The sequence below is a fragment of the Montipora capricornis genome, chromosome 5, assembly GCF_036669925.1.
Source record: "Montipora capricornis isolate CH-2021 chromosome 5, ASM3666992v2, whole genome shotgun sequence".
Lineage (NCBI taxonomy): Eukaryota > Metazoa > Cnidaria > Anthozoa > Scleractinia > Acroporidae > Montipora > Montipora capricornis.
This window is the reverse complement of record NC_090887.1, coordinates 21,944,085-21,954,084: the sequence shown is the minus strand read 5'-3', so window position 1 is coordinate 21,954,084 and position 10,000 is coordinate 21,944,085. Positions and strand designations below refer to the sequence as shown.

The following is a 10,000-nucleotide window of genomic DNA, read 5'->3' as shown; positions in this document are numbered from 1 at the left end:
TAGCTATTTCAGATATCATAAAACAGAAGGGCGCTTGGATGATTTTGATGCTTAAACTTTAGCTTAAGTTTACGTACTTGCTTTGCGTGTTTCACACCTAAACAGTTATTTGCTAATCATTCGTTGTCGTTTGTTTCATCGGCGGAAATGTCGTACAATAATGCGATGGTACTTTTAAGCTCTCAAATGTACCCGCTTCATTAATTTCCGACAATGTGCAAGCTATTGAATCCGCCTACATTCCTAGCCTTAATACACTGACCATATCTCATCGTTCTGTCGCGCTGTATTCGCAGCCGGTTACATTCCACTACATTTAACAAGACTGTTTTGGATGAAGGCTGATCGCCCTGTTTTGTATATATAGAAAAGACGATTTGTTTCACACGAGGGAAAGATGACCTAAGATAATTGCAGTTTTTGTAGAGTAATGGACGACTCTCTCTCGCTCATTTCACTTTGTCATTTTAACTTGCCGCACATCTTTCGCATTTCACCTTAACATGAAAGCCATCATGCAATCATTCCACGCTGCGATACCCAACTGGCTCATGTGGTTTTCTGTATTTGGGTTTATCTTGAAAACCAAAGGAAATTCATACTTTAAAGGCAGCTAAAGCATTTCCCGGGCTGAGGAAGGGCCGAATTCAGTGTGACGTGGACTTGTCGTCAAGAAATTAAAACGCAAAACATGATAATTGTTCAGTGATATTACAATTACATCAAGGAAATTCTAATAGCTTTCCGCTTGGAAATGAAAAGATTTGATTCAGAAAAGAGTTTGTACAAAAGGGCTGAATAATTATAATGAATATAGTAATAATGATAACAAATTATAACAATAATAAGCTTAATAAGAATGAACAGCATGAGCTCTAAGGATTATACTAAAGTTTTTTTCATGAAACCGGAATCGATGTTTGAAATAGTCAACTAACTGCAAGTTCGTTCCCAGGAAGGAAGAGAGAGGACCCTGGGAACGAGGTTGAACTAAATGTTAGTGTAATGATGACTAAGGGTCGCCGCCATTTTTGAACGGGATGATGTATCACGTCATTGTCGTTCAGCCAATGAACGGCTGCGTCTGAAAAAGAAAGCTGGCAGGAATAAATATTCAAGATAAGACTGATATTGCCCAGGGAGCACTGGTATGCAGGAGTACTTCTGGGCATCATGACCTGCGTCGTGTGCTGCAGTGTAACAACTGGTGAACTGTAGAGAGCTTCACTGCCTCAAGCAATAACGTCATACAGTCATTTGTCCGTGGTTCCTTTAGAATTCATGACGCCAAATAACAATAACTCAAGGCGACCTCGAGACCAGGAATTTTGTTAAACGCTTTTTCGTGATTCATGCGAGATCAAACGTTCTTGCCACACCTAGCACAAGCTTCAGAGAAGTAAGAGATACCGTGCCATTTAGAACAGCTAAAACTCAGATTCGTCTGTCATGACATTAAGTATCCCCTAACTTGCTGAAAATTGGGAGAATTAGCGTGTTTACTTAATTACACGAATACCTTGCAGAACCGCACAATTATAAGATTTTTGTGTCCATTGTTCTAGTGTTCGACACCTCTGAACATTGTACAAAGGATCCTCTTCCATTGAATAACAAGCTAATTTTAGATAAACGTTTCATATGTCTCATTAACTACTTAAAGAATTTGATTTATTCTTTTCTCAAGCACTTATTATTTTTTACCTCGTGCAATCATTAATTTATCCTGGGTACAGATTACAAGTTACCCTCCTTTTTAGTTTTAGTGAAATGAGTTTCTGCATCTGAAAAGATTGTATGCCTTGTTCAGAAAAACTGATAATTCAACAAATATGTAATTTGTATGTTGGAAGCAAATAGGATCAAAATTTTTTCCCCTAAGCCTTCGAGGGTTAGATAAAATTGATCTGACGAGTTTTCATTATACAGCGTAACAAAAGGGATAAAAGGGGTAAATGTAACATCATTGAGCGCAAAGTGGTGCTGAGTGCTATGCATGCGATAAATGACCGAGTTGCCAAGTCGGACAATTCCAAGTGTGGTGTTGTTAAAGTCGTTAACCATGGAGTTTCTAAAAGGAGAAACAAGATTGCATCCGTGGTATTATGAAGCTGAAACCCGCGGCCAGACAACTTGGCTCGGGCAGACCAGCTAATAAGATAACGCCGCTCACCGCCTTGCTTTAATCCAAAAAGTCGTTTGTGAGTTAGAGATTTTCTCACTTTGTCAAGTAAATCAGTTCTTACTGACTTAGTTTCTGTTGAACTAATAGGACAAAAAGTAGTAGTAGTGTGGGCTTAGGTGGGCTTAAGGAGCGTTTATAGTCCACAGAATTCTTGGCGCCCGCGTCTTTCCCATAAAATGACTCTAGAAGAATTACTACACGTTCAATTACGACGGTCTAATGGTTAATATAGATTAATAAAGCAGATTACAACCCCGTTAAGATCATTTTGACGCGCATGTACTCCGCTAAATGCTAATGAGCCAAAGTGAATAAAGAACGCTTGGACATCTGTCGTCATCTCAGATGCATGTCATCTTTGCGTAATGTTTTCTGGTCGTATAAGGCCCTTGGATGGTACTTGTAACGACACGAGCCTAATGTCCATTCCATACCCGGGAAAGGGCGCGTTACTTCAATTTGATCTCTATTATGATAACAGTCTATGTGACGCAGTCCCAAATAACATCTATCTTTTTACCATCATTCGATAATCAGTACACGAGATCCAATGACAAAGAAAGTCTAAAAAAGGACACCGACACTTAAACTGTTAATTAACTTCGTTTTCCGTCTATTCAGTGAAAAGGAGCCTGCCTGACTCAAACACACTCAGTTGAGATCGTGACTACAAGTGCAGGCATTCAATTCTCAGTGAACTGGAAATTCAGAAAATCCCGGCGTTCGAAAGGTAAGGGTTACGTTTGCCATTACCTTAACAAGGCCAACTGTCGAAAATCGGAGTCAAAGCAAACGTCTAAATGAACAAAATTCTACATGTGAGTAATTTGGCTGCATTACAGCTTAGACCTCGCTTTAGCTAGGATGAAATAGAGCGCGAGTTGTCAGTTGTTTCGTTTGTAAACTGATGTAGTCACTAAAATTGAGAGTATAGCATAAAACAGTAGCAAAGGCAAAATGTGTATTTTCAATATTTTGATTTTATTAGACAGTGACGTTTTTAAACCGAGTGTTCCATCCGCTGCGTCAGTAAAAGGTTCTTCTTTCAGTGTCCTGTATCATCAATGTATCACTGAGTAAAAAAGAGGTTCAAAGAAATAACTGCACCCTCCTGCATGTAGACAATTCAGCTTAGTGTTTTTTCGTAGGATATTTGTCACTTCAGATTATTTTACAGTGACTGAGCCACTATTAAGGAAAACATTTTCTGTTACACTTTCGAAATAGAAGTTGACTCGTTAGTCTCTGGCGGTGACTTCCTCAGTTTCAAGTTTTGAGCACTTTAACTGTAGTTTGCGTGAGAAAGAAGTTTGCAGCTGTGCTAAGCCTTAACTGAAAAGAAATTCTGGTTCAACAGCAAACTTTGATAAAAGACTGCCAATTTCAATTTTTTTTAAAAAACGTATATAGTTACTTTAGGAAACTAATATCATTCTGCAAAAGCTATGAAAACGCGAAATAACTTAGACGCACTCATTTCACACTGCAGTTATTTTATTTTACTAAAATAACAATACCGTTTCACTACCAATGCATGTCGTTCTTTTGAATTCAACTTCAAGAATCGTTAATGGTGCGAGCACTTAACGAAAGCGGATGTTGGAGGTGAAAAGGACAGGAACCAACTGATAAGTTGAATCATTCGGGGAGGTTTGCAGCAGTAAAGGTTTTACGTCAACAAATTGTTCCTTTTCTTGCGTGAGTGGTGAATGCACAATAACACTCTTAAAACATTTTGTGTTTTGTCGAGAAGTTTCAGCTTGACTAAGACTTCCTTAGAAATCTTAGCACGTAGACAGTTTCATTCATTAGAGAGGTTCAGGAGTTCAACCAAGGGTAAATAGGTTTTATCCAGAGTAAATCAAACACGACTGAACGACCTGTAATTCAATCATTAATGAATGAGGGCAGAATTCGGAAGTTAATGGGGTCTCTAGCTCGCTGAGTGCACTTTTGCCAGTTTGTTCTTTTGCTAGAAACAGGTCAATGACTATCCAATTAGTCTTGCTACGCGATCACAATTCAAAGAATACGCTTGTTTTTCTACAAGCAGCCAAAGACAAAGGTAATATTGTCGCGTGCTAAACTTAACAGCAGGAAAAACTTGCTTTAAGAGCTCACAAACAATAACATCCCGCCGAGAAAACAAGCCTGTTTACAATGTCACCACAAGGAGCAGGGAAAACGCTCTTTATCAGAATAAGTATCTTGTTAATAGAGATTAGCAAGCAATTTGATTGATTTGCGTTGAAATAATTAAGGAAACACGAACAGTAAATGTCTATTTGCCGTCTTTGCCCACACAACTTGATCACACTGTGTGGAACGGAATGTGCTTTTTACAATAAATTGCACGTGTATCCGATAAGGGCGTCTAAAGGCGCCAAGTTGGGGACTGTCGGAATCACAAAAGAGCTCGTAAAGTGAACAAAAACAAAGTGATTGAATTGTAATTCATGTCTCAGTGAGCATCAACGAAGTGGTCGGTTCTTAAGGGTACTGATTTGTGAGGCAGAACTTGATGCAATAATATGCGCGCGTCGCGTCCGTATTCCGCACATATTAGGGAGTTTAAGAAACTACGACTGCTACGGCAACGGCAACGCCCTAAATCAGTAATATTATTGGTTAAAAGAGGAAAAAATGATCGTGCTGCACGTGCAGCGTGCATTTTTGTGCATTTCTCTCCCGCACTCGACAAAACAACAACGCAATTAACCAATTTTAAGGTTTTGACGACAACGTGGACAAACAACAGTGAATCTTTCCTTCTCTCTCTTTCCTTAAAACCCATACGTACCAATCTGGTTATATAGCATACTTCGCCCATATTGTATAACATAGACCAGATGGATGAAAATATCGTTAACTACTTACAATAGCTCAAACTAATAGTTTGAAGAGGCGTTTTCGTCGCCGTAGCTGTCGTGGTTTCTTAAACTCCCTATTAATTTTATATTCACAGCAGTTAGCAAACTTAGTAATGTGCCTTCCCACTTCAAGCTCTGATTACAGATGCTCAAAAGAGTTGATCTTTACAAAGAGAAGCTAAAAAAGAGGTAATACTTTCCTCAGTATGTTTCCTGCGCTCTCAAATACAGTCTGCTGAAGAGAGAGCGAGGCTAAAATTTTACGGCTTACTTTATGTTAATTGAAACCCTGAAGTATGACCATGCAAATTACGCCTATTTGACACAAGCCCTTTTCGATTTATCTATTATGCTGGCTGAGCTTAAACGCAGGCTAATAATGATAGCTTTGGATCAGTACTTTCTCGCGGATCGATCTGAATGCTGCGATGCAGTGACTTCAGCCAGCTGGCACCATGTCGTCTTGCTAGTGCGTCAACTCGAATAAAGGTCTGAGCATATGCATGCATCCGCCTTTCTAATTTTGCAAATTTGTAAACAGCGTTGCTTTAGTTTTGTTTCGTTTCCTAATTCCAACCTGTGCCAACAATTTACTGAGGCAAATTCGACGGTCTCAGTAAACAAACTTCTTTTTTACCAGTTGAGCCAGAGAGAACTGGGTGGTCTTCTAGCGAAGGCGTCGAGTTCTTACGGTGACGAGTTTCAATTGCAGTGCATTTTGGTCTCGGCTGCCAATAGTAGGATCGTGTAAAAGACGATTTCGATGCAGGGAGATCGACTCTTCGGCAAATGGCAATCGGCGGGTTGCTGGTTATGACAAAAAACATGAAAACTGTCTTATTCTAACTTTTCACCCTGTTTAAAAAAGCTTCTCAGTCAATATCTGCAGATAACAGGCAAAAATGATCTAAAATTGATTTAATCCCTTTGATTTTTGGCAAAACGCAATTTTCAGCCTGCATGGAGTTTAATGCCCCAAGCGCGATGCTTAATAATTTCTCTGTTGATACGAGAATAACGGCTAATTTTTCAAGGGTTAACAGTTTCTCTGAGAAAAATCTGAATAAGTTTGTTAAGCTGGGAATCTATTACAGTTGCTGAAACGACTTTTTCAGAGCTGAAACAGGAATTTCTAAATCCATCACTCAAGGGTCACAAATACTTTAAAATACGTAATCATGTAGACTGACTATTTTCAGGAATTACTTTGTTTTTACCATAATACTGTTTCCCTCGAAATATTTATTGCGTAATAGAGACATTTTCGTGATTAGGTGATATTGCTACCTGTAACATAAACACAACAAGCCAGAAGAGTCATGTGACTTTATAGCGCTTGAAATAGTAAAACCTCTGGTCATCCTTTCATATGCTCACTTAGAATCAGTTGAGTCTACATTTTTGTGAATATCTTGCTGAGAGATTGGAACTGTTAAATCTAAAGCCAAGCGCAGGTAAGAGATTTGTTTAGAGCTCATTTACAAAATTAAGAGCACTGTTTATAAATACTATTTATGAAAACAATGCCAACTATTTGTCCCCTGGAAAGGTTACGTTTATACAAACGTTGGCCGTATAGCACTTATATTTTAAACAGATCGAATTAATCCCACCCTGGTTAGAGTTTTTCTCTGTCCTTGTGTGGGCCCAGTTCCATCAGTAGGGCTAACACTCACATGGTTCATAAGGGATAGAAATCTAGCACTTCACGTTACACTACACTCTCTTCAGTTAATTCTATTTGTCCCCTGGCCTTCATTTTGTCGTTACATTGTGATGCCCTTGAACCCCCTCTTACACAAGCGTACTTGAGTTTGCCTTAACTTGGACAAGAAGGATCATTTTACAGCAATCACTTGTCGACTTCATTTATGATTAAAACTGTGATCACAAAAGCAATTCCCAAATTTGAATCAAACACCACCAAGCTGTATTTAGCTTCCGTCGGAGGTTCTTCAGACGTAAGGTCATTCCGGATACATTTCGGTTTATTAGCTCAGTAAAGAAGGTCAGAGGAAAGTACAGCTTAGTTAGTAACCTTCATTCAAAGGACCACTCTTGCTTTAGGATTACAATTTCCTGGTTTTTTTTTATAGGAAAGATCAAGAAGAAAAAAAAAACTCATTGGTTTGACAACCTTATTTGAAAAGTCAACTGAACACGCATTCCATCCTCGTACACGGGAATCGGGACTATTCCTCCATGTTTCGTGCAACGTTCTCAGATAATTTAAAAATTACTGAAACCGCAGGGCTGACGTCATAGCTTTTGCGGGAAAAGTAACCGATATGATCACAGTTCGCCCGCGGTAAACTCAAAATTAATTTACAATTACTTTTCAAAGAACGATAAACAACACATAAACAAAGTGTTGCTGGGCATGTGAGAATATTGGCTTTCATTAGGCTGAATATAAAACCTAAAATAGCATAGCTAATAACGTCCAGAAAGAACAACTCTTTTCTTATGATTACGTTTTAGGAGTCTATGTTGATTGCAAACTAAACATCTCAAAGAATTCCAAAAGAAATGTACACAAATTAAGAGTTCCGTTGTGATTCAAGTGCCGAACGATTCACAGTGCAAGGGTTTAGCCTCCATTTAGCTTCCGCTGTTACTTAATGACACACATTCGACACACTTGAGTTGATGCTTTTCGTATATAATTTTTAAGAATATTATTTTGTCTTCAACTTATGTCTAGAGTTTCATTAATAAAATTTAATCAGGAAAGCGTTTAAGACGGGGAACATGTTTTTTTTGTGTTAGTTGACAATGCCTGCTATGCTTCAACGCGAACCCACAATTTCAAACTGCGCATTCGTTCATTAATTGCAAAAGTATTCACTCTTTACTCAGGGTTCACATATAATGAATCAGTGGAGCTGAAAATAGACTATCACGTTAGAGAACCAATTTAATATTGGTATGGTGCCATCCATTAAGTTTTCAACAATGCACAATTTTCCGCTTTAGAGGTTTTGATGTACTCGTTAAATGACTTGTCAAATTTACCAAATATGGTCGTGAGTTTCCTTTCTTTTAGAAAATTATCATCCTTTACTCTTAAAGCCCTCGGGCAATAATCATCATAAAACATCACAAATTTTGCGAATAGTTAAAAGAGGAATTAAAGTAATAGAGCGATAACGAATGACTCAATAATTGACGTCTTCTGTCCGCGCCCTGCCTGGCTAAAAAGGGACAGTTGCGTCATTGGGGCACAACTTCTTAAGTTAGAAATGCTATCAGAAAACAGCAAAAGTAATTCCATCTTCAGCTAGTTGAATCATGTATATCGTTTAGAGGGTTTTGTTTACATTTATCAGTCAGAGATGCTCTTAAACAACGGATTTTGTACCTAGAGAATCCGTTTCACGAGAGCGTTCAAATCCTCTAACGGATTTCAAATACATTTCCACGAGTCTGTACAAATCTTGGCATAAAAATGGGAGAGTAGATTCCAAGCCTTTAATCAGTCGCAATTTGTTCAACGCAGTTGGTTCTGCTTCCTCACTAAGGCATACAATTATTCGGAAAAGCTGGTCTTTTGCCTTAAACAAGTTTTCAATACCAGAAACAAAAAAACAGTAACAACAAAATTGCAAAGTTTTATACCTTAAAGCATATTATCCGAATCATATAAAGCGATTTACAGGAACGCCACTTCGAAAAGTTTCGAAAAATTTATCCTACGTTTTTCACATGCTAACGTGATCTGCTTATGTGTTGTGTGCAGGCGAGGTGGCATTTTCCAGGGCGCATTTTTCGTAACTTTTTTCGTTAATCATAGCCAAAACAAATTAAAGGCAATTGACAAAAAAACTTTACTGAACTCAAAAGAGTTCCTTTGAACAACAGATAAATAAATAATATAAATAAGACTTTAAACAGATTTGACTAGTCAGTACACTTATATAAATTTTCAAATATGTTTCGGTAGTTCCGGTAGTTTATGGTTCATAGATACTTCAGGTCGACGTATTTTCGAAATTTTGAACTGCAGTACTTGCGAAATATATATTATCAAGGCCACGTCCGTGGAGACTATACTTCAGCTTGATGAGGTTATTCATTTTTGGTAACAGGATGTTTTTTCACTTTGGAATTTGCATTTGTCGTTCAGACTCCACGAATTCATTGAATTCTAATCGTAAACAAAATATTGCTAACTCCATGAAGCTGCTTACAAATGTTAATAAATATTGCGAAATAAGACAACATCGATAACGTATTTCTATAGCCTAGGTTATTTTTTTCAATAGTGTTTAATAACCCATTTCCCGGTCAAACAATATTAAAGGCACACTTCTTCATCGACAAGAAAAATTCCATAAAGGAAAAAGTAAGAGATGAAATAACACAGACATATCGACTGCCTGCGAGGGAAAATTTCTCTATTAAAATTTAAATCCTATCAAAGACATTTTAGCCAAACCGACAAGCAATTGAGAAAAGAAGAAAAGCAAGACTACGAATTTTAAAGACCAAGTGCTTAACTCACCCACCTCAAAGAGGTTCCCTGGTAGATTTTCCAAAAAGAAAAAAAAAAGAAAAGAAACAATCGAAGCATGGTCAGCGTTGTTAGTTCATTGAAATGGCGCGAATATCGACGCGGTTGCCACGCTTTTATGGCGCGAAAATAACCGCTGCCTGAGATCCCATGGGAATCGACTTCCCCTACCCCCTATAAAGGCATTTCTTTTGTATTTTGTCCATGCAAACGAGGCTAGTGAGGCTAATATTAGCACATAAACAAAAGAATATTTTTTTGGCCGCCATTTATGCATTCGGTCTATAATCCGACTGTTTTTACTTCCGCTTTTTCAGAACGAAGATGCCATTCAGCGTAGTTTTTCTCTTCTGTTTCTTCATTGGAACAACTCTCTCTCGACCCTCCAAAGTGCAAGAAGACGGACTGACATCCAGTGACGATGACGATGTT

General features: G+C 38.1%; 1 long non-coding RNA gene across 1 annotated transcript in view; it reads right to left on the bottom strand.

Annotated features, from left to right (window-relative positions):
- Positions 1-132, bottom strand: part of LOC138049915 (uncharacterized) — a 2,396-nt gene extending 2,264 nt beyond the window's left edge. Inside the window, exon 1 of the long non-coding RNA XR_011132487.1 lies at positions 78-132. This is a non-coding gene — a long non-coding RNA (uncharacterized lncRNA). The remainder of the gene's footprint in view (positions 1-77) is intronic.
- Positions 133-10,000: the final 9,868 nt, after the last annotated feature.